Below are 25866 nucleotides of genomic sequence, written 5' to 3' on the forward strand. Positions count from 1 at the left end.
ACTGTTACCAATATTGGTAAGAAAAAAAATCGTTATTTGCTTATAGTTCAAGCTCCTTTTGCTCAGTTGAATTAAAAACATAATTCACATATAATACTTTACTGTAATACCAGCTGAGCTGAAGCTGGGGATCTCCGTAAGTAGCTTGAAACGTGATCCCAAAATATTATCAATAGCTTTCAAGTATACTCGTTTGTGCAAGGCTCCTCTCATGTGAATTGAATTGTCTTTTGATCATTTCAAATCATTTGTATCGATAAGGTTGTCGAGAATTATTTTTTATTTCCAATTGAAGAACCAAAGAGAAGAACTACGAAAGAGAATTAATACCTAAGCCTAGGTGAGATGAATCTTCACGGCGTTATACTAATAACATCTTAGACATCGGGAACAAAGAGTCACAGTTTTGTAAATAATTGTATTACACATCTTTCTCTTCAATAACCATAAAAATCTTCAAATATGTAAATGCTAGAACTAAAAAAAAATAGAATAAAATTCTAGATACAAAGCTAAAATTATATAATTCGATAGGTTTAATAAAGATTATAAATGCTATAATAAAACAACGGCATACCGACCACCACATGTCTCTTTAAACACACAAAGTATTTCAACCAAAATTCAATAGATTATTACTGTAGCAGCACCCTGGTTATCTTAAAGTAAATTAAGAAAAACAATCTTTAGACATCATAATGTACAATAAATTAATATTCACTACATGTTCCTATTGACATAACGTGTTTTTTTAAAATAATTACATATGTCTTTAAGTTTTTATTGAAAATAATGACCAAATGAACGTTCAAAAGAACATTATGTTTGCCTGATGTAAAGCAGAAAGCTACACAAATGGCTATCAGGGCTCTGTCCACCGCAGATATTGAAATCCAGGTTTAACGTTATAAGGCCACTGACACACTTACCCCTGAGCCACAAGGAGAACAAGAACATTCTGTCCAAATTAATCTTATGAAATTAACTTTTAGAAAATAACACAGGTAAATATTTTATATTTGTTTGTACTTAAGTACGAAGCTAACACGAAGGGCTATATGTGCTCTTTTCACCACGGGTATCAAAAACCGGTTTCTAGCATTTAAGGCCATAGACATACCGTTCTGACAATGGGGCAAACATGTTATGTTTTTGGAATTCACAACAACAACAAAATAATACTTTGATATGAGGGATTATTTTGTCAGCTCATAAAATCCTATCATTAGATTAATGTCTATGTGTTATACAAATATCTGAAAAATAAATATAAAAATTGTTTTTTTTCAAGATTCTGACATTGTTTTTGTCACCTTATATACACAGACATAATTTTATAAACTTAGGTATGGAAAAGATAATGAATTCTTAACATTTTGAAGTACCGTATTTTCCGGTTAATAAGCCGAATCGCCGAATAAGCCGAGGCCAATTTTCAGCTCTGAAAATGAGGGTTTTTGCTTATTACCGCCCAATAAGCCGAAGCCATTTTTAAGAAGTGACAAGTTTCTTCAAAATGATTTCTTAGTCCCGTTTCAGCGTCAGCATGCATGTTGTGTGTGATCATTGGCGTTCTGTAGTAAAGCAGAACATGTCGTATTGAGACAGAGATGGAATCAATATGTCATTCATTATTGGCTCCACTAACTGTAATTAGGTAACCAATGAAATTCCAGAAACAACGTTTCACTGTAGTCTTAACGTGCTTTGCTGATGGGACAAAATTACCGCCTATGGTGATTTTCAATAGAAAAACATTTCCTAAGAAGATGAAATTTCCGAAAGGAGTGATTGGCCAATAAGCCGACCCCCAAAAATCAGGTCCAAAATTTAGGGCCAGAAATTCGGTTTATTAGGCGGAAAATACGGTATACAGTTGGCGAAGTCAATTTATTTAACATTTGTTAAATAAAAACTGCGCGTGTTCAGTAGTGTATTTCGTATTCAAGGAAATTTTTTGTGAACTTCGTGCAAGCTACACGAGGGCTATCTGCGCTAGCCGTCCTTAATTTAGCAGAGTAAGACTATAGAGAGGGTAGCTAGTCATCATCACCCACCGCCAACTCTTGGGCTACTCTTTTATCAACGAACAGTGGGATTGACCGTAACATTATAACGCCACCACGGCTGAAAGGGCGAGCATATTTGGTTCGACAGAGATTCGAACCCGCGACCCTCGGATGACGAGTCGAACGCCTTAACCTACCTGGTCATGTCTGGCCGGTCAAGGAATATACAATGAAAGTTCCATAAAACAAGTTAAAAGGTTAAAAAAAAGTATCCGCATTTAAACAAAAATATTTAAATTGTTTTTGGATTTTTTTTTTGTGAAATATTCTCCGAGAAAGTATATTTACCATTTTTATCAGGAAATAGCTTACAGTACTAAGAAAATGGTTGGTTTCTGGGAAAGGTACACAAGGGAGCCACAAACTTAAACACTTTGAAGAGAGTGGTATACTGTTTCTAAGGTAAGGAAAATAAATTATTCGACTATGGCTAAACGAATGATATTCATCAAGTGACAAATGACGTATAATTTCTGCTATGTAACATTATTAAAAGCCTTAGAGAATTGACGACTTACCGAAAAAAACAACTTCCTTCTTGACAGTTTATCGAATGAAAGAAGGCAAGTGGCTTGACATAATTTTCTGTTGTTTGTTAAATTAAATTGTCTTTCGATTGGAAGGAAAAAAAAGGCTCGTATGCAACATTAATTGTATCATGTAAATATTTCTACCTGGACTAGCGTTAATTCTGTCAGTAGATATAAAGTTCTTTTGTTTTGGGAGATCAGTATATGCTGGCTATGTTTTATACAAGTTCAATTTAGCCTAAATATACTTCCTCGTGATAAATGGACATTTCCGCGTGCTAACACGTCTTTTTCTCACTATAGATAACTAGATTATGATTATCTACTTTGTCTTTTACACACCACTAAGGTAATAAATTCTGAAATGTTTATAAACAACAGCATTACATTGTATAAGTCTCCTAATCGTTATTACAGACGATGCCAAACACAACTTGTTAGTAATCCATCACTGCTTATTCTTTGTCTCTATGGTGATGTACACATGTCCAAGCACGTACTCACGTAAGCACAATATCGCGCTTGTTTGAAAGAAATACGTCATGCAGACTTATCTGTTTAAGTAATTTCTTTCAGCTTTTAAAAATACCAAAGAAAATACATAATAATTAAGTATAATTTACAACTCTAAAACTAAACAGTTTTCATAAGAATATAAGTTTATTGATACACTTATTTTCCTAAAAGTACTTAGTTTGACAAGTACATTCACCTTGTTGAAAACCTTAATGTGTTTTGCAGGTACGTTGATAAATTGGGACACATGTGACAAAGCCTATATAACACATGACAGAAACGATAATTGACTTATTTCTCTCACTAATACAGTCTTCCTAGAAGGTACATATCTGCAATGAACATTGTAACGTTTTACTATTATTTAATATTGTTAAATATTCTTTTAGCACATATATTAAAATTCACCAACGTAATTACTACACCATAAATTGAAAAGAATGTTCGGTAAGAATAACTTACAAAATACTATAACCACTGTTAGGACCCAATTATGAAGCACGCCACGCCCTTTGTTCACAATGAAACAACTGTAACCATAAATTTTGAAAACATGTGACATTTTTCAGTATCAAAGAAAACACTTGTTCGACTGCAGCTCTTGAGACAATTTATATCTAAAACTTCTGAAAAGGTTTTATTTTGAATTAATGATTTAAACTAAACACATTACAGTTTTTTTTTTACTAGATGTATCTAGTAAACTTAGAAATCAATTATATAGAAGCTTTGTTCTCATCATAATTCATGTTATCTATTATCAGTTAAATTACAAATTATGGCGTAAGGAATGGTGTTGGACATATTACATACGTTTTGCTGACAAATGTTGTTTTTTTCTAGAACATAAGATACCACGCAGATTTAAACAAGATGAAACCCTCAATATTGAATATATTTTAGGAGGACTAGGGGAAATTAATCTATAAGACCTCCTGAGTCCAAAATTGTAATTAGATCTCAAATTAATCTATAAGACCTCCTGAGTCCAAAACTGTAATTAGATCTCAAATTAATCTATAAGACTTCCTGAGTTCAAAATTGTAGATTTTAAATTAATTTATAAGACCTCCTGAGTCCAAAATTGTAATTAGATCTCAAATTAATCTATAAGGCCTCCTGAGTCCAAAACTATAATTAGATCTCAAATTAATCTATAAGACCTCCTGAGTCCAAAATTGTAATTAGATTTCAAATCGGTCAAGAGTTGACGGAGCTATTTGGTTTTGACTTGGTTTGTTTTGGAATTTCGCACAAAGCTACTCGAGGGCTATCTGTGCTAGCCGTCCATAATTTAGCAGTGTAAGACTAGAGGGAAGGCAGCTAGTCATCACTACCCACCGCCAACTCTTGGGCTAGTCTTTTACCAACGAAAAGTGGGATTGACCGCAACATTATAACGCCCCCACGGCTGGGAGGGCGAGCATGTTTTGGCGCGATTCGGGCGCGAATCCGCGACCCTCAGATTACGAAGTGCACGCCTTAACGCGCTAGGCCATGCCAGGCCAAGCTATTTGGTGAACCGCTATGATACGGCTAAAAAAGAATCCAGGGGAGGGATTTTTTTATTATATCAATCTTGGCACTGTAGAGATTTAGACATACTGCGTGTAGGTGTTTTATATATATCGTGAAATTAACGAAAATTTATAAAATCCACTGAAATAAAATATTGACTAAAGAGGAAAAAATAATAATTATTTTATGAGACCTTGGGCGTGGCTAACTACATTAGTTGAAAGTGTTTGACCTTCTGAGTCCAAAACTGTAATTAGATCTGTATGGGTCAAGAGATGGTGGAGATATGAATTAAAACTTTGTACTTAAAAAAAAAACAACATAGCAAAAACAAACTAGGGCCGTTTTATGAGCTGCTGTGCCACGACAAAAAATTATCGGCTTAATAAGTAACATTAAATACGAACCTACTGAGGTGGCGCTTTAAAGTTTTCTTCAAACCCAATCGGCTGAAAATTCCTAAAAGAAGGTAAGAATCGCAAAACATGCAGGTAATTATTCCCGCACAGTAAATAACTTGACAAAGTAACGATCATTACAGGCATTAAGGTTTCGCCCGATATGAATTTAACATCTTAAAATAAAGAAAACTGCTTCAATAATGCAGTGTAACAAGAACAAGCATACTAGGTTTAGTTAGTGTATGAATAGTTTTATGAAACATTTTGTTTATTATTATACCCACTTATTGTGTGTATCAAACCGAGCTTTATTTATATGGCCTCAACAGATTTTATGTTCCCTTCGTAACCACAGTTTCAATCATAATTAGTTATCTAAAATAGCTAACCAAGGATAAGGCAAACTCACTATGTATAGCAAACACATTACTTGGTATTAAAGAAAGACTTGTTATACTATTCACATGACCCTACAGTGGCTCAGCGGTAAAACTGTAAGTTCAGTAAGCTAAAATTTGGGGCTTGATACCTGCAATGCATACAGCCCAGTTAGCATATGCTGTTCACATAACATACAGTTTGCGTTGAAACTGTCTATTGGCCAATCTACAAAGTAATTTTAAGTATGGATCAAATTAAATCTGTAATACTATAATACTTATCCTAGGTTTGTTTTTCTTTGAGCTCTGCTAAAGGGGTCGTCTCTGTGTCCACAACTTACTATTATGATAATATAGGTGGTAGATAACCTTACAGTGACAATATGCTTTAAACAGTTAAGGTACTAATTGAAAATACCCGTTACGTATTCGCAAAGGCAATAACTATGAAAACTGTTGTAATTACTAACAAAACCAATTTTTCATGTCTCTACTTTTCTCTTATATTTTTTATAAACATTTATACTTTTTGCGATAATTATATTTAACCAGCAATAACCATTATTAAGTTTTATGGGACCATAAAACCATTTAGTTTAACGAAAATTTTATTTAGAATAGAAACTGTCTTTATTAATTTTTATGATATCATAAAGCTGTTTAGTGCTTATCAAAAGAACACCAGTCATCTAAAGAGCATTACCTTCCATGAGACGTAAAACTTAATTATTATTACCGTTTATCCATTATCATCTGGTAATAATTACGTTTAGAGGAATTCCGTTTCATGCTGTTTAACAGTTTAAAATGTGATGATTGAATGTTTATTTTGTTAGGATTATCATGTAACGTGTAAGTAAATGTGTTAAAAAAAAAGGATTATCAATCACACTGATATAAAACATGATAATATTTCCGTAAAGAAGTGGGAGCCTCACTGAAAAACTGTAATACCAGAACAAGATAGAATGTATCTAGTAAAATAATGTTAGATCGTTAAGATTAGATCATATGTAAAAAATCGGATTTCAACGGAGAATGTGATAAGCTGCTAAAAAACAAAAAACATAATACTTAAATGAGCAATCAAGAGATAATATACAATAAAATACCTTTTAAAAACAATAGGATTTGCTGAGAACGATAACTAGGAAACAATAGAACGTAATATCCTTTACAAACAATATTTGACTCGCTGAGAACAATGATCAAAACAGAATACCACAAAGTATGCTGTAAATACGATAGAACTTGAGGAAAATGACAATCAAGAAATAATTCCACTTTACTAAAACACCCACAGTTTAAAATGCTGCGGGTAACATTAAGAGGTATTGTACAATTTCGAGCCTAACTTACCAGTTCCAAGCTCTGTCACAAATTTAGCCTACCTCTTGCATAAATAATATATCTTACCTTATGTGAAATTATGAGTATTAAGTCCAAACAGGTTTTTACAAACGATATACTAAATTTGAGTAACTATACACAAAACATAACCATTGTTTTTGGTAACGAAACACCATAGATGCTTTAACAGCATAAAGTTATGTGATATGAAATTGTGGTATTTATATAGTTGTATCAAAGATTTTTGTTAGGGTAAAATATAGGAAAAAACTTGTTATGCATCGTTTTAAATTACAACATGTCAGACATTGATACTTAACCACTTTGTAATATCGTATTTCAAACCTGATAAAGGGAAAGGCATTTAATACCATCGTGTCCACAGATTCCTAGAGTTTGATGCAGTATTTTTATAAATAGGGGAATAAATAGATCGTGAAACTAAAAAGCAATAAATTCACTTGCCATCTAGTGAGGGGAACAATCAAATACCTAGCGAATAATATATTTTTAAAAAATGGGGGTGCGTTGGATCCGTTCAGGATTTCAGAAGGAAGCTTTTGTATGAAAACTTGTTTCCCCATGTGTTTGAAACATGTATACATACATCACATTTAATGTTTTCTGTCGAGATTAAACATCTTTGTTACGTATTGTGATATAATTAATTATAATAATCACGAGCTACTTTTTGTTAGCTAAATTTATATTATTATTATTACGCAAATATTTACTTACAATCTGTATGTTATCAAAAGTGAATTCAAGTTATATCCACAACTTATTGAAAATAAGTAAAAACCATTTTTGTGGTTGTTACGTATCATAATTTATCTTGGATAAGTCTGATTTGTTGTTATATATTACAATTTCAAATAGCCTTAATTTTAATTTTAAAGCGAATTGAATATCGACATGTATCAAATTTATGATATTTGACAATAAGATTGACACAAACAGTTTTCTTTCTTAACCTAAATATATTTCAATACACAAACAATAATACGAATGATAACAACAGTTATTAGAACTAGTTGTTACAAATAATGATTTATACACAAACGTTTTACAAACTCACAAGCAATACTGATACTTCTATCTCGTCTGGAACTGAATATTTTATTGACAGTTTACGATGAATGAATTAATTCTGAGTTGAAATAGGCATAGTTCACTTAAGGGGTAAACTAGCTAGCTCTCTAATCTTGGCTGGTTTAACGCCATTTAAAAACTTTTTTTTTCCGACAAAGATATCTAATGTCCTCCCAAAATACTAACGTTCGAAGTTAATTCACTAAAGTCAAATGGTGTATAAAGTTCGTAATGTATAAACGTTCCTGGTCAAGTATATGTAGTTTCCCGATGAATAAGCGTTTATCATAATTATGACTTCTGAGATTTATAGTATGCTAACTGTAGCAAACCAACAATAATATTGAACTGTCTCTTCGCTAGTCGATTTATAAACTTTAAGGCGATGTTTTCCAAAGTTCAATTGGCGTTGATATTGGCAATTATTAAAATTTGACATACACACATAATACATTGTTGATTCTTACGCTCGAGAATATTCTACAAATTTATAAAATAGGAGGAACTCTCGCAATACACATTTAACAATACAAGTGACATGTATTTCTAAATACATATTTAACTAAAACAAACATAGATATTAAAATAAATATATAATAGTAAATCTGTCAAAGTGAGCCAACAAATTTGATTAAGTTGGGGCTAATGAGTTTTCGTGTTTAACGGTAGATATTTGTAATTTCAACAAATATATATCAGTTTCTAGGAAAGATAAATTAGTCGATTACATGTTGTAGGATTTGGTTTTCTCTGAACTTTTCGTACTTTCAATTTAATTATCAAAATGTTTATTTGTTTGTCTCAGAAATTCTGTGTAAAGTTACTGAAAAAGTTATATCTTAGCACAATTGTCCCTACTTTTGAAATGATAAATTAGAATGGAGGCACCTAATCGACAGAAACCGCCGCCAACTCTTTTTCTACTCATCTAATCAAATAGTGCGATTCGACAGTTACTCTTTTTCATATATCCACAGTGTTTGTGTCACAATGAGAAGTGAAACAGGAACCTTTGGATTTGCATTAGCTAGTAGGTCACGCTATGACCAGATAACAATGGATAATAAAATGAAAGAAGGAGAAACTAGCACCGTGGCAGCTGCCAACAAAGTATAACAATGTCACTGTACTGTTGTAAATGAGATTAAGTTTGTGTATATGTACGCGAAGATTAATACAATACTAATTAAGAATCTTCTATATTAAGACGGACAACAAACACAACTGGTTAATATCTTTGACACATACGTACAATCTTACCACAGTTAGCTTAACAGATTAACTCACTCTTCTTTACACACGTGTTAAAGTATTAGCTGATACGACGCTAAATCTGCTCCAGATTACAACTACCTGGAGTTAAAACAGCTTGTCAGTATTCTGGTGAATCTTCATCAGATGCTTTCTAGATGAAGACCTGTTTGTTCGTTGTAGAGCAAAGTCACAATTGACTATCTGTGTTATCCACTTCGTGGAATCGAACCTCCAAATTTTAGCATTATAAATCTGTGGACGTACTATTGTCCCGCTAGGGGGGATTGGTTTGTTTGTTTGTTTTGGAATTTCGCACAAAGCTACTCGAGGGCTATCTGTGCTAGCCGTCGCTAATTTAGCAGTGTAAGACTAGAGGGAAGGCAGCTAGTCATCACCACCCACCGCCAACTCTTGGGCTACTCTTTTACCAACGAAAAGTTGGATTAACCGTCACATTATAACGCCCCCACGGCTGGGAGGGCGAGCATGTTTTGGCGCGACTCGGGCGCGAACCCGCGACCCTCAGATTACGAAGTGCACGCCTTAACGCGCTAGGCCATGCCAGGCCCGGGGGGATTGGTAAAGGCTTCAGCAAACTCTTGTCCAACTCTCAACATTTTATGAGGTCCATATTTTATTTATCGACATTACTGTATAGCTTGCCTAAACTGTTTTCAAAATTATGAACTAAACGTTTTCATTTTCTTTAATATTGGTTAGGTACATCCGAAATTATTATAGAGAAAAAAAGAGTTATTGTAAGGCACTCACTGTCAACATTTGTAGAGATCCATTTCCTTAAATGATATGTGTTTTACTTCACATAAATTATTGTCGTTATACCTATAAAAGACCTCAGTAATATGTAAATCCATAAGTTTTTTCTTAGTTCAGATATATCTTAACTGAAAAGAGTATTGGTATTAAACGAAACGTTACTAGACACTTTTTTTGAGACAAGAAAAAGAGCAGAACTAAACAACAGTATTTAACGCTGTAATAAACTAAATTTTTTATATGGACTTCATGTAAAGTTACTCGAGGGCTATCTGCGATATTTGTACGTTATCCCAAAAAAAAAGGAGACAGACAGAGAGAGAAAAAGCAAATTTATATAAATTTGTAATACAAAAGTGGGTAAGACTGACCTCCGTTACTAAATATTTAGTAAATTCTAAATGCAAATGATACAGTTATTGATTTGCTAGCAGATTTAAGTAAGAATGTTCTTTCCAATTTTGTCTGTTTGGTCAGCAAGGTAATTGTGACAGAAAATGGTGCTATAAATGATAAAAAATACAGGTGAAAAATGGATTTTAGCACACGTTTTGATGACTCTCGATCCACTAGAGAATATGAACTACTTAAAAAACAATTCTTGAAACACTTTTCGTTTATAGCAGTATAATCTGAAACACTTTTCATTTATAACAGTATAATCTGAAACACTTCTCGTTTGTAGCAGTATAATTTGAAACACTTTTCGTTTATAGCAGTATAATCTGAAATGCTTCTCCTTTACAGCAGTATAATCTGAAACACTTCTCCTTTACAGCAGTATAATCTGAAACACTTCTCGTTTATCGCAGCATAATACGAAACACTTCTCGTTTATTGCAGTTAAATCTGAAACATTTCTCGCTTATAGCAGTATAATCTGAAACACTTCTCGTTTATCGCAGCATAATACGAAACACTTCTCGTTTATTGCAGTTAAATCTGAAACATTTCTCGCTTATAGCAGTACAATTTGAAACACTTCTCGTTTGCAGCAGTATAATCTGAAACACTTCTCGTTTGCAGCAGTATAATCCAAAAAAATGTATACAGGTTCAATGAGAATGTTATAAGAACCATAAAGTACACAAACAAAAGTATATTAAACTAAAAACCTGAATTCTTTCAAACTGTAATATTTCTTTACAACATTGCTTCTACTACAGTTTTCTCTTTGCTTTTATTTTGGTATTGTTTTTATAAGTTGGGATTATTCAAAGTTTTCATTTTATACAATACTGAGTTTTATCAGAATTAATTGAGAAGTAATTGAATATTTCATTCTGTTATTAAGTGGGACCGTGTTATGTGAGTGAGAATGAAAAACATTATAATTGTTTGTTCGTATCTTCAAGTTGTATTCTTTAACTTAAACTAAAATCTTGGTCTATTAGTAATTAAGTACAAAGCTACACAGCGGGTTATCTGTGCTCTACCCATCATGGGTATCGAAACCCAACCCCTAGCGTTGTAAGTCCAAAGACATACTACCGCTGGACTGGGGCCAAAAACCATAGTCTTTAAGAAAACAATGATTTTTTACATTGTTCTGACTCGATAATGTGTAAACTATTTTTGTTGATTTATAACTAGCATGTTTGGAGTTTTTATTGTTGTTGTTTTGATGTTAAGAACGTTACATTTTTATATCGAAATGTGTTGTTTTACATATAAGCAAATATAAATTTTATTTTCACAGTTGAAATACGCTCTAGGTAAATAGACATACGGCTTAATTGATGGATGGTATTAAGATTTTAAAATCTACGAGACATAATATATGTTTATAAGTTACAAAACAGGCACATTATACTGAGAACTCGGAAATGTTGTTACTTCTCATGAAGTGAACAAATCTTTCGGAATGATCGAACATCACCTGTACAAACAACGAGTCTCTCGTCCCTAGCGCGGGGAAGGATAGATTAAGCTCTACGAAGGAGGCTGGGCGACCGATCTGGAGTAACGGTGATTGTATAACACAGTATCAAACTTTCGAAGAACTTTAGCAGCCTTGATGTTCTTTGCAGCTATATACACCCTAACATTAGCTCCGCAGAGGAATGCCAAGGAGGTTGTCTTGTTCTGCGGTAGACCAATGCATTATTTCGCGATGAATTATGGTTGAAGTTTGGACACCTGGATCTCCAGATGGCGACAAGTCAGTTACCAATGCCCACGGCAGTGGTGAGATTACCTTCTTTATAGTTTTAGAAAATACTCGTGGGATCTAGATTATAGTGTAGCTGGACGATCCGTCTTCAACGACTTGAAATCAATATTAACCTAAATCTTCATCACTCACTGTTGAGTTAATAAGTGGAATAGTTTGATAATTGGCGATCAGATATTTCGTTGTGAGGGTGTGGCATGTAAAACCCTCTTTAGCAATCCTTGTAACTCGTAGGTTTTTAAAAGTTATGTTTCGTCAATTAATGTTTTGGTGCTGAAATACATTTTTGTTTGTTTCTTGTACAATATATAAAAAGTATTGAACTTGTTAGCGTATCATCTATACATAGTTTTAATTTATTCATTAAAAGTGAAAACACTTCCAAGAATACTGATAGAAAAAGTTGATTAAGAAATTAATTCCTATCTATACATATGGCAGGTTGGTGCTTGTTCGTATTTGATGCACGTGCACTGTTATCAGTAAACCGCGGGAGCTAAAAGCATGTTCTGAGCACGCTGTGTAACAAAGAAAATACCGCATTTATAAAATTGCTACTTCATGTAGAAGCCTATCTTCCATCGTTCTTAACACACACACATACACGTGGAACGCAAGCATGAGAAGTTGACAAGAGAGATTACAGTTGCTGATAGAGTTTGGAGAGGAGATTGAGGGGAGGGGGTTGAGCCAGACGAAAATGCATTATAAGACAAGTCGACGTTTGGCTGAGTAGCAGTCACGGGCGCAGACAAAAAGTAACTTCATAATCAAATTTTCAACTACAATAAATGACATTTAAAACGTAATAACACTGGCGTACAGGGGATCCAGCTAACAAGTTTAGAATCAGTGTACAAGCGTCTACAGTATAAATAAAATCTTTTATTTCTCAAACAAAGCGGCAACACATATTTATATAGATGTCTATATCGGAGACCTTATGTACTGTAAAACCAAACTAACAGGAAAATATGTATAGCAGTTATAGTTCAGGGTTTTCTTACTTTGTGCTGGTAACTATTTGTAAGATGAAACTGTGAGGTTAATGTTAATGATTGTTACTTATGGTTGTTGTTTACTTACATTACACAGTCACAATCGTTTTCTTGTTCACTCATTTGTGTAAGAATGTGGAACTAAAACAAAAACAAAATATGTGCCCTTTGTTTCTTATTAACTCTTTGAAAACTCTTATTAACTCATTTAAAAGTCTTAAGTCTTTTTTGTGTTAAACCTAAAACTACAGACTGTTTAATTTTTAACACATGAATGAAAAAAACTACCGTAGAACTACTTTTTCATTCACTCGATTATTATTTGTTACACATTTTTGTGTCGTACTGAAAGTAATGAGTAAATAATGCGATATTTATTAAAGATGATGAAACATTACAAACATTCATTTACGTATTTCAACAAAAGCCTGAGTATGACAATTGAAGAAAGCTTGTAAATGTTTAGAAAGTTTGCCCTAAAGAGGGCGACGTACTATACGATTCTTATACGTGCCGAACGTTGTGAATCTCTTTCTAGTAATAGTTCTGTTTGTATATGATCATATAATATAACACAAAATGATCTAGATTTATCTGCTTCTCCAGTCCCTTTTCAAACATTTCATGATGTAAGTTTGTTTACGGAGTTACGATAAAATCGATATGATCCTGAAGTTTCACATTTTTTTAATTCTGAGTAAGGCCAGATGGTTAGGGTGCTCGATTCGTAATCTAAGAGTCGCGAATTTGAATTCCCGTCATGGGGGCGTCAAAATGCTGCTATCAGTCCCATTATTCGTTAGCAAGAGAGTACCCAAGAGTTGGCGGTGGGTAGTGATGACTAGCTGCCTTCCCTCTAGTTTTACCTTGTTAAATTAAGGACGACTAGGGCAGATAGCCCTTGTGTAGCTTTGCGCGAAATTTAAAAACAAACAAACTTTAGAAAATAGTTTGACTTTATGTAACCAACTTGGTATTGTGAGAGATTAGTGTTAATGAACAGTGTGAAACGAGTATAAGGTTTATGAAAACAGAAAAATGTTATATTTACTCAATGTTTCGTTAGATTATCTTCAAGTGTTCTACAGATATTCTTAAGTTAACAGAGCACTCTAGAAGGAGCCTTGGATTTAAATATCGAGTAAAAATATTATTTTCTTGAAATTATATGGTTGTTTCATAGTGTTTATTAACAGAACTATGCAGGTGTAGCTGGAAGTGGAATTTCTCGGACAAAAATTAATCTCTCTTCGTTTCAGGAACAGACTGTTAAAACCAAGAGAGCTGTCATTCAACTTTTCGAATACTTCAAACAAGATAGTTGTATCTGGCGTGAAAAAGTGGTTAGAGTGTCCGAAATGTGAATCCAAGGGCCCATTATTATTAACGTCTCGTTGTCGCAGATATGAACTCTATACCTTGGAGAATGATGGTCAACTCCTACTGTTTAAATTAGAGTAAGCCAAGGGTTGACAGTTTGTAATTTTGTCTAACTTTCTCTCTAGTTTATCAGTTCTAAATTAAGGACAGCTATCGAAGATAGCCCCTTCGTATCTTTGCACTAATTTCCAAAACTAACAATTTGTTTTTAGTTAAGCACAAAGATAAACAATGGGCTATCTATGCTCTACCTATCAAGCGTATCGAAAACCCGTTTCATTGTAAGTCCGTAGACAAACCGCTATGCCAATGAAGTTAAAAATACAGCAACAACAACACATCAGGTTCTCAGTTCTGAATAAATCTGTGAGTCATCGACAGTATCAAAAGAAGTAACTCGAAAGTTTTATATAGAAATAATGTTTAGAATTATAGAATAAAAACCGATATTAAAAAATAAAACGTACATTAAGGTTTGAACAAACTATTTTCATTAAGTTAGTTAACCAGTTTTTCTAATTCTTATTAAACCATTCATCCACATATCTGTTTATTTGTTATTCATTCATGTTAATTAATGCATCTTTCTATTTGTTTGTTTATCGTTTCAAATATTAATCCATCTATACGTATCTGTGTCATCACTGTAAGATTGTTTGTTATGACGAGATAACAATCTTTGTTAAGGTTAATAACCCATACGGTTATCTTGGTTTAATTATTAATAATTTATTTATTTCAAATAACTAGTTAATAATTGGTTTTTATTCTACGTTTCAGCTACTAATGCACTGCCATTTTCATAAAAAGCACAATAAAGACTATTTGTGTGCTGATAATTACCAAAATTCGAACCTGGGTTTTCTTGATAGGAAGTTCCATGTTTTATCCACTTGAACCCCGACTTTTAGCGTTGTAAACCGACACCCTCACCTCAGGGGGAACAAAGATGAGAAACATAGATGCTATATATAAACACATTTAATGAAGTGTGTATAGAATTTTCTTCGGTTACTCTATTCTCATATTTGTTTCTTAATAACAACAAAAATTTCTATAGCTGTTGTTGATAACAACAACTGTTCGTGCATAAAATAAACGTAGTGTGCACGTGTCACTGTTTTCTAAATAATAGCTACACCCAATATATAAATTGTAAAACAACTAGCTATATTTATGAGAGGTTATTTCTGTAGTATATGTGACATAAGTATGCATGTGCGCGTGCGTTTGTCTTGACACATGCATGCTTCGTAGTACAACTTGAATGAAAACTTGGACTAATTCTTCAAACAAAGTAGGGCTATGTGAAGGGAAAAATTATGAAAACAGCGCAGTAGTCAGTGTTTAATCAATCAATGTAACTATAACCGTATTAACTTAAATAAATTACCTATTTACTTTACCCATTAATTATACTCATCTGAATTACTGATCAAATCAGATTCGAGTCCTTTTCTTTCACTCGGTGTTATTTATCAAGCAAAGTTTAGCAAAGATGATCTGTCTTGTGATAGTGCTATTCGTTTATTTGGATTAGTGCTAAAATGAATTTTGAATAAATACTTTAGGAATTGCCTTATCAAACCATAAAGAAATATAACTTTATATCTTCATACATCTATTCGTCTCTCTCTCTTGATATATATACATGTTTACACAAGGGGCGCTTCAGTGGTAAGAATCCTACAAATATCTTCTCGGAAATTATGCCATGTACTTAGTAAATTGGCCCGGCATGGCCAAGTGTGTTGAGGCGTGCGACTCGTAATCTGAGGGTCGCAGGTTCGCATCCCCGTCGCACCAAACATACACGCCTTTCCAGCCATGGGGGCTTTATAATGTGACGGTCAATCCCATTATTCGTTAGTAAAAGAGTAGCCCAAGAGTTGGCGTTAGGTGGTGATAACTAGCTGCCTTCCCTCTAGCCTTACACTGCTAAATTAGGGACGGATAGCGCAGATAGCTCTCGAGTAGCTTTACGCGAAATTAAAAAAACAAAAACAAACTTAGTAAATTGTATTTGGCTTCCATATTTTCAATCCTGAGGTATAATGGATTACAATTTGGACTTATACAGCGTTGACAAAATACAAGTAATGTGGAATCTGATTATTACTATAATCTAAATTGAACAACATTAATCTGGGGTTATTTTGTAAAATTAGTGCATTATTTGAAAGAAAAATAGGGGAAAGGTAGAGCCGCTAAGTGGTCTACGTATGTATGCGTAATTGAATACGTAGCTTTGATAATAAAATACAGTTTACCATCTGCAATGGTGTATAAAACTTCAAAGCTAAATCAGTATCACAAACAACAGAAAATATCACCTCTTTTAAAAACAGTTTTATGTTTACATGAAGTTGAGGAACGAGAGTATCATGTTCAATGAAACTGAAGTTTACACAGTTTGTTTGTTGATGGTTGAAGAAGTAACACTTCCATTCTCCTTTACACAACTGACAGATTGTCTGTAAATATTTGGATTGATAATACTTCCATATTCCTTTACACAGCTTATTTGTTGATGGTTGAAGAAGTAACACTTCCATTCTCCCTTACACAGCTGACAGATTGTCTGTAAATATTTGGATTGATAATACTTCCATACTCCTTTACACAGCTTATTTGTTGATGGTTGAAGAAGTAACACTTCCATTCTCCTTTACACAACTGACAGATTGTCTGTAAATATTTGGATTGATAATACTTCCATACTCCTTTACACAGCTTATTTGTTGATGGTTGAAGAAGTAACACTTCCATTCTCCTTTACACAGCTGACAGATTGTCTGTAAATATTTGGATTGATAATACTTCCATACTCCTTTACACAGCTTATTTGTTGATGGTTGAATGAGTAACACTTCCATTCTCCCTTACACAACTGACAGATTGTCTGTAAATATTTGGATTGATAATACTTCCATACTCCTTTACACAGCTTGTTTGTTGATGGTTGAAGAAGTAACACTTCCATTCTCCCTTACACAGCTGACAGATTGTCTGTAAATATTTGGATTGATAATACTTCCATATTCCTTCACACAGCTTGTTTGTTGATGGTTGAATGAGTAACACTTCCATTCTCCCTTACAGAACTGACAGATTGTAAATATTTGGATTGATAATACTTCCATATTTCTTCACACAGCTTGTTTGTTGATGGTTGAATGAGTAACACTTCCATTCTCCCTTACACAACTGACAGATTGTAAATATTTGGATTGATAATACTTCCATATTCCTTCACACTGCTTGTTTGTTGATGGTTGAATGAGTAACACTTCACTACTCCTTTACACAGCTTGTCTGTTGACGGTTGAAGGAGTAATGCTGCTACACTTCCTCATATAACATATTTATGAATATTTATTTGAATTAATAACGCTTCTATACTTCGTTACATGTTTGTCTGTGGATGTGTTAAATAATTAACATTTTCATGCGCCCTAGGAAAATTTATGAGGAATTTCGTGACTGTATACAACCGATCTATTTAAATCTTGACTCAAGAAATTTATATTATAGCATTTCACCAAAAACAAAGCTTGTGTTTTGAAACGCGTATCCGCATTTATGTAAATATATATACTGAATAACAGAATAAAAATATATAGACACAAAATTAACATATTAATTTACATCAAATTTTATTATATCAAATAATGTATATGTATATATATAAACGAGTGTGTGTTTCTCACTGGATATATATCTATATATAAACCTGTTACTGTCAAATAAGATAGAAATTCAACAGACACAAAATGAACGCATTACGTTAAGCCAAATAAAAACAAATCGAATAATATCTTGCATAATTCGAATATATATTCATATTAAACACATGCAAAGGTATGGAACGATATCCACTCCTCTTTCTAACTTTAACTTTAGTACCTAAATTCTCTACACGTTTATAAATACGCAACAATAGCTAAAGCTTGGATCACTGTACATCCAGAATGAGTTTACTAATGCTGTTTCTAATAAGATAATAAATTTTCTGCGAGAAAAGAGGGAACATGCCGTAAAACAGACATGTAATACCTCGCTTGCTTTTTTCCTTCAATCAAGTAACTGTTGTTGTATAAGAGACACAGACAATAGAAGCCAGAAATCTATTCTATAACAACAAACGCCCTAAAAATTAAAGTCTTTTATCTACGTAGAGCAAATCTAATTTTCAAATTTATATGCTTGATGGAAAACATTAAAGGCCCGCGTTGCTTGAGAAGAGAAGTCATTTGTTATTATTTTAAACAATAGAAGTGTGTATCTATCTATCTGGACTTTGTTTTGAGCTTGAGGTGGGCAACAACGATAAGTAAATTCTGTATCAAGAAATTTAGGAAGTAAATACGTAGGTGCCAGGATGACTCAATGGTTGTCATGGTAACCGGGTTTTATTGAATATACCTTTGATTACACGGGGGTTATCAGCCAAGTTATACAGTGAACTGCACGCGCTTTCGCTAAATTACAAAAGCTGATGTCTGATGCAAGAGTAATTTGCGCACGACCGTCTTCACTTGGACAAGTGCACTTTACTGGAGAGGCGCACTCTCTTAAGCTCCAAACACATTGCCCTGGCAAAAGAAAGCGTTATCTTGAAGTTATCTCACAGTACTAAAGGGATTATATAATAAACTTCCATTATTTTATTACCATTATCAATAACAAATAATAAGGTGGACACAGAATTATCAGCGCGTGTCTGTTCGTTGTAAATGAAAGAATTATTTCAAACTGCGTCAAAAAAATAATCTCTTCTCGTCACGTGAGCGCAACGTTGAAGGTTCGTCTCAAGACGCGAATACGTCACTTTAAAGTTGTCTAGCTTACATAATACGTTTACAATACCGAGCAAAGGGTTGAATTAAAGTGAAAAACTCCCTCTTTTGCTAATTATATTTATTTATTCCAAATTTACAATAAATATCACTAGATCTTAACCAGGGGCGTAGATTTTTTACACCCGATGGGGGGGGGGATGATTTTTGCAACCACTTATGTGGACTGTTCAATTTGCAAATTGGTAATCTCTGATTACGTGAATCTGAATGCTGTAAACATGCAGTCACAGAGTAATCTTGTTGCCACGATACTTGCATGTATACTTAGGCCTACTGACTGATACTTACGAACTATCGCTTAGATCGAAAAGCTTCGAAGCACGCCTATATTAAAGATGTACATTTCGGCTACTGAAAAAAGCCTACATCTAGGCCTAATTATGTTATTCAATTGGTAAGAACACGAGAATCACAAGAACAAACACACAATTTGTAGGCCTGTGATGCAATAAAACAGTTCAACAGACCAAACTGTATGGGGGATGTATCCCCCCATCTCCCCAGGATCTACGCCCCTGATCTTAACCTATTTTCATCTCTGTCTCTTTCTCTAAACATTCGATCAAGTATCTTTCTTTTCTTTGTCGTGTATAAAATATTGTCTGTTTATAGTATTTCTATGTTAAATTTAATATTATTTTCTAATAATTTGTATTTTTGTATGTTCTAAAACTCTCCAGCTATCCTGGGTATTGTATGGGAACGTCACAGTATTGTAGCTAACAACTTATCCTTCACGATAAAAGCACCGAATGACCTGTTTATTAAAAGAAAACTAGATTGGAATATATGCCTTACTTAAAAGTTACGAATTAATACATTATCTATATTGGTACGGATTAGTTACGTATAAGCGCACACGAGAAAGATACCTTTTTTTCCTCATAGCTGTATAATACCATAGACACTTCAATTAAGCAAGGAAAGAAATGATAACCAGCACTCGAAGTTTTACAACACTTTATAACAATTGACGACATTTTATCGTGATGTGATTTATACAAACATTTTTGCATGAATTAAAGTTTGTTTTAGTGTCCTCATGTTCATTTTTACTCAACTAAATTAATAAGTAAAACTCATTGAATACTTAAGACTTAGCCGTACGTATAGCCTACTTCTGAGAAAACTGTTTAAGTTTGTTAATTTCTATGTTTATCTTTGGTGTATGTTCACCACAGCTCTAAACACCATTGAAATTATACATAAATGAGATGGCCCAGGCAAAAACAAAGATGATTTCACTAGCATAATAACGAATAGTATTTGTAAATCCAAATAATTTGAAAGATGTCTCTTCCGACTGCTTATTGTTTGGAGTAAGGTTATTTTCTTAGCTTATTCAGTCTTGTTTGAGTTATATGAATGTAATGATATTTCACGTATGGAGGCGTTATTGTTTTTCGTTTTTTTCCCGATATATTTTACTTATGTTATTATACTACTGTGAATTATTTCAATTTCGTGAGTATTTTCTATACTTTTATTATACGTTAATCACACAGCGCTAAAGTATCTATATAAATGTAATAGTACCGACTATTTGGGCTTTCACCAGATTTGCCATGACAATTTGTTGGGTCGATACGGAAATTCTTTGGCGGTTTCGCATTTTGTATTATGCAGTTTCTATGGCCATTTTTGCATTTTTTCTTTAAATTACATACAAGAGTAGCAACTTTTCATGTTCCAAGATAACTTTTCATTAATCGTGAATTTACATAATTTCCGTCCACGGGACAGGTGGTCCAGTCAAGAATATACTTCTCGCAGTATTTGAAAAAAAAATAGTTGAGAACATTAAGGACTATATATTTCATAGAATTCAGTGAAATAATATATAGTCGAATGTAGGCAAAACGCGTTGTCATAAGGGGTAGCTGTGATAATCATTGTAATATGTATATATACATAAAAAAACTATTTTGGAAAAAATCTTCCGCCATAAACAAGAGACATAATCACAATTACAGCTAGAAAAACTTGCACTAACGTACAACTCTAGCAGTAACTCTAGTAAAAACACAAAAATAACTGTTACAACAAGAAAACAATACTCCATGTTAAACTATTATACGTGATATATGTAAGTAAATATTAGATACCCGCTTCTATCTAAAATGGATGAACTTTTATTTCTTTGTTTTTTATAAAATAAAGTCAAGATCTCTTTTATCCCTAATTAGCAACTTTCAACCGATAATTGGGAAATGATAATGGATAATGGTAAATAGTTTTGTTGAATTAACCAAACTTTTATTTTATATTTAGGACGTGAAGTTACTCACTAACATAAACAATATGTAATAAAAAAATCATCATTTGAAAATTCTGAAAACAAACGATTTAAAAACTGATAATATACATAAGAGACATAAACATTATATACATAACTGTTATAAAGGGGGCGTTTCATAAAAGCTCTAATTCACCATTTTCTTCGGCTCACACATATGTGATTTTAGCCTATTAATGAAATTATATACTATTGTCTCTTTTAAGTTGCAGAATAAGTTGCGCTTTTTGTATCTTGTACCGACAACTGCTGTAAGTTGCGGAATATGTTGTTGTTGTTTTTTGTATCTTGTACCAACAACTATATAAGATAAATATACTTAAGAATTATCCTTTTTTTATAAAATATAAATATGAAATAATCGTACAATTCACATGTTCTTCCTAAAATAGTTGAACATAATTAAAAAATTACGTTTTAATAAAAGATATATAGTAGTATATCAACCATTGTACTGTTACATGTATGCAGTTAATGTTTAGTTACATTTATTCACTTTATCTATAGTGGGAAATATAGTGCATCGTGCATAAGTTGCAAGAGATATTGTAAAAAGGTGAAACGCACGTTTATAATAAAAAAATTAATTAGCTACGTTTCGGTGATATGTTGTTTGTCAGACTTAGCTGTTAAAATTTTACATATCATTGGTAATGTTAACGGCTAGGCTTGAAGAAAGGCAAATGTCCGAAAGGTAGCTAATATAAGATTTTTTTTTTATTATAGACTTATGTGTCAACTTTTTATAATATATCTTACAATAAATTGTCAACATGTTGCAGCCTTCTTCTACAACATGTGAACTATTAAATTACGTTAAGTCTTTCGGTTAGACTCCCATATACCGCTTACCATTTGGTTAATGGTAATTAAAAACAGTTTGGTTTGGTTTGAATTTCGTGTAAAGCTACATGAGAACTATCTGCGCTAGCCGTCCCTAATTTAGCAGTGTAAGACTAGAGGGAAAGCGGCTAGCCATCACCACCCGCCGCCAGCTCTTGGGCTACTCTTTTTCTAACGAATAGTTAGTGGGATTGACCGTAATGTTATAACTACCCTACCTGGCTGAAAGAGTGAGCATGGTTGGTGGGACGGGGATTCGAGCTTGCGACCCTCGGATTACGAGTCGAGGGCCTCAACCAACTGTAATTGAAAAAGCGATTTCCTTTTCTTTTTTATATAACAATTTAATAAATCTAACGCTGGTTTTCAAATGTGTTGTAATAACAATCATTAATTGGTTAAAACGTTATTCACCTTTCATCATTTTATTACTTTACTTGTCTACAATATCTGACAAAATATTTATGAATTATGAAATATAACTAAAAGGAATGTTCATTATTAGTTAATAAATAAAACTTCAATAAAAGAAGCTCATTAAGAAGCGCCTGAACATAATAATTTTCATTTTCTTTATCTTGCACTAACACTGAACCATCTGTTTAAAGCAGAGCCATAAACTATCCAGAACTCCTCTCGTGGTTCTATGTGATCTATTAAAGGAAATCTTAGGAAATTAAAACGTTAATATACTCGTATAAAAATAACTTCAACTATAATTCTAATGGGCGGACAAAATACATGTTCGAAATACCGAATACATAAATGTTTAATTTATCATTCAAAGATATAAGATTCAATTCATCTTTTTTGCAAGGTACAGATAAGGTATTTCAATTTGCTCTGTGCATTTTTGCTTAAACAAATTGTATAAAAGAAATTATCCGTCAAAGTCTTAGGAGGTTTTAATACCTCAAATCTGTGCCTCATACTATTACTAATAATTTGATTAATTATTCACATTTTCCCTTCGAATGATATAAAAAAAGTAGAGAACGTTTCGTAACATTTTCTCTAACGTTTCATTCCTATTTTTTCGAATTTATAGAATCTCCTAGATGAACTCCAAATAGTCTTATTGGAGATTCGACCATATATAACGTACTTTGTTTCATGGGTATTTTTTTAAACACCAAACTATAAACCACGATATTTTCTACACAGAGCTTTTGTCCAAAATATACTTCAAATTTCTTTATTGTGCTTTAAATTGAAATTATATTCTGTCTCCTATCTAAAATAAAGGATTTACGTCGTTTGTTTTCCATGTGTACAGATATAATAGAAAGATAAGACAGAATGGTACTTGTGCATGTAACATGTTATCAACAGAATGTTGTGCATGTAAAATGTTATCATTATATATTTCTTATGTTTTTAGTTTGAATCATTCGATCATTTTCTATGCTTCATACACTTACAGTACACAGCACACTTTCCTTTGTATTAACATTTTAGGTTAAAAATTTACAAATTGTTGATTTTAGATTACGTTAAAACAATTCAAACACTGACGCTTTAGTAAAGAATCAAACTGAAAACTTAAGATTTAAGAACGTTATACGTACATTGGCATTTTCCATGTGTTAAAAACTGCTGTAATCTCCTATAAGGGAAAGTATATGCACATAACATACGTGGGATTAGTGTGTGAGTCAATAAGATCACTTTCATTGAAACAAGAGCAAACATTTCGGCTCTTAATCCAAGGTTTTAACACATAAACTTTTGTCAGCGAAAAATTATAATGGGAAGAACCCACAACAAAATAAACACATGTTAAAATTAGTTTTATATTACTTAGATTTATATGCTGCCAAAGAAATAAATAAAATCACAAATAGAAAAAAAAATTCAGTACAGATAATTATATACGAGCAAACCAAAAATACTAGATAATGAACAATAGACTAAAGTGTCTGAAATAAAAGGGAATGAATTAACAAGCAGTTTTAAGTCGCCTCAAGAATGTTTCTTTACTGTTTGTCTGTGTTAGAAGGAAATTTGTGGCAGTAGTTTGGTTATTTTCTATGTTTTTATAAAGTAATCAATTTTCTGCATGTGTTAATAATCCTTCTTTTCCAGTTTGTTTGTAGGTATACATAAAGTTGTTGTTGTTTTGAATTAAGCACAAAGTTACACAGGGGGCTATCTGTGCTCTGCCCACCACGGGCATTGAAACCCTGTTTCTAGCGTTGTAAGCCCGTAGACACACCTCTGTGTCACTGGAGGTCTCCCTTTTTTTTAGAAAAAAATCATTATATTTTATTCCGCAGGTTTTAACTGAATACGAGCATGACAAGTGAAATTAAGTAAACATTAAGTGCAAATAATTCAACAAAATAAGGCCAGTAGTCGCCTAGTGGTTAATATACTATTGTATAGAACTGCCAGTCCAGTGTTTGCATCCCGTTACTGGAATAATCGCGCTTTTAGCTTCGGAGCCTTGGCAGCATTATAAAGATGACCTTCATATTCCATGATTCGGCCAGACAGAAGTTGACGGTGGATGCTGTTGACTAGCTGTCTTCCTTTTAGTTTATAAGCTCAAAATCAAAGCCTTTGAGTAACTTTGTGCCAATGTCCAAAAACAAAACTAAAACCAACATTCTACTCTCTCGAAAATAGCCATTTCTCTCTTTATAATTGTCATCTTTTTTATCTGTCTTTATTTTGTGTTTATTGGGCGTACGAATTGAATTCAAATACTACTAGATGTAAACAAAATAAGAAAGAAGAAGAAATGGAAGGGTTAAAAAATAATACAAGTATCACATTTATTAGTAAAAAAAATACATATATATATTGTGTTGCTTTTTATATTTAAATCTTGCAACCTATGGCTCGTCTTTTTCGTGTTCCGAAAGTTGACAAGATAGACCGCGATCACCTCTAAGACAAGTTTAATGGGACCGCGGCAAACGTGAGATCACGTAAAGGCTGTGTTAACCAAACGCTACATACATCTCAGAGAGAAAGATTACTCTAATTAATCTATGGACCATCAAGAAAAAGATTTGGAAATTATAGAGGATTTAAGGTCTCTAAAGAAAGTTTTGTATGAGCAGAATGGAGCAAACTTTTAACATGTAATCAAAATATATTTTGTTGTACACGGTGTGGCTGAGAGTGTAAAACTATATATATATATTTATCGTGACTTTGAGTTCTGCTTTGATGTGTATTCTGATAAATAGATTTTTTTAAAATAACTATGAATATTTAGATGCTTTAAAAATAAACCATAATTGCTACAAAGAAACTCTGTGTGAAGATTTATTTTATACTGATGATTTTTAATGGTACTTTGCAACGTGCAAGTTACGCGTTGGCTTCTACGCTTATCAGTGTAATGAAAAACAAGGCGTGGTCGAACTAGGAGTAACCGATAACTTTGGTTTGGTCTGTTTTCGTGACGTAAAGAAAG

At 32.9% G+C, this 25866-nt stretch overlaps 1 protein-coding gene across 1 annotated transcript in view; it reads left to right on the forward strand.

Moving 5' to 3' along the window:
• Window positions 1-25866, forward strand: part of LOC143230756 (uncharacterized) — a 187598-nt gene that overhangs the window by 15708 nt on the left and 146024 nt on the right. The gene's annotated exons all lie outside the window — the stretch shown is intronic.

Source organism: Tachypleus tridentatus, chromosome 10 (genome assembly GCF_004210375.1).
Source record: "Tachypleus tridentatus isolate NWPU-2018 chromosome 10, ASM421037v1, whole genome shotgun sequence".
NCBI classification, from domain to species: Eukaryota; Metazoa; Arthropoda; class Merostomata; order Xiphosura; family Limulidae; genus Tachypleus; species Tachypleus tridentatus.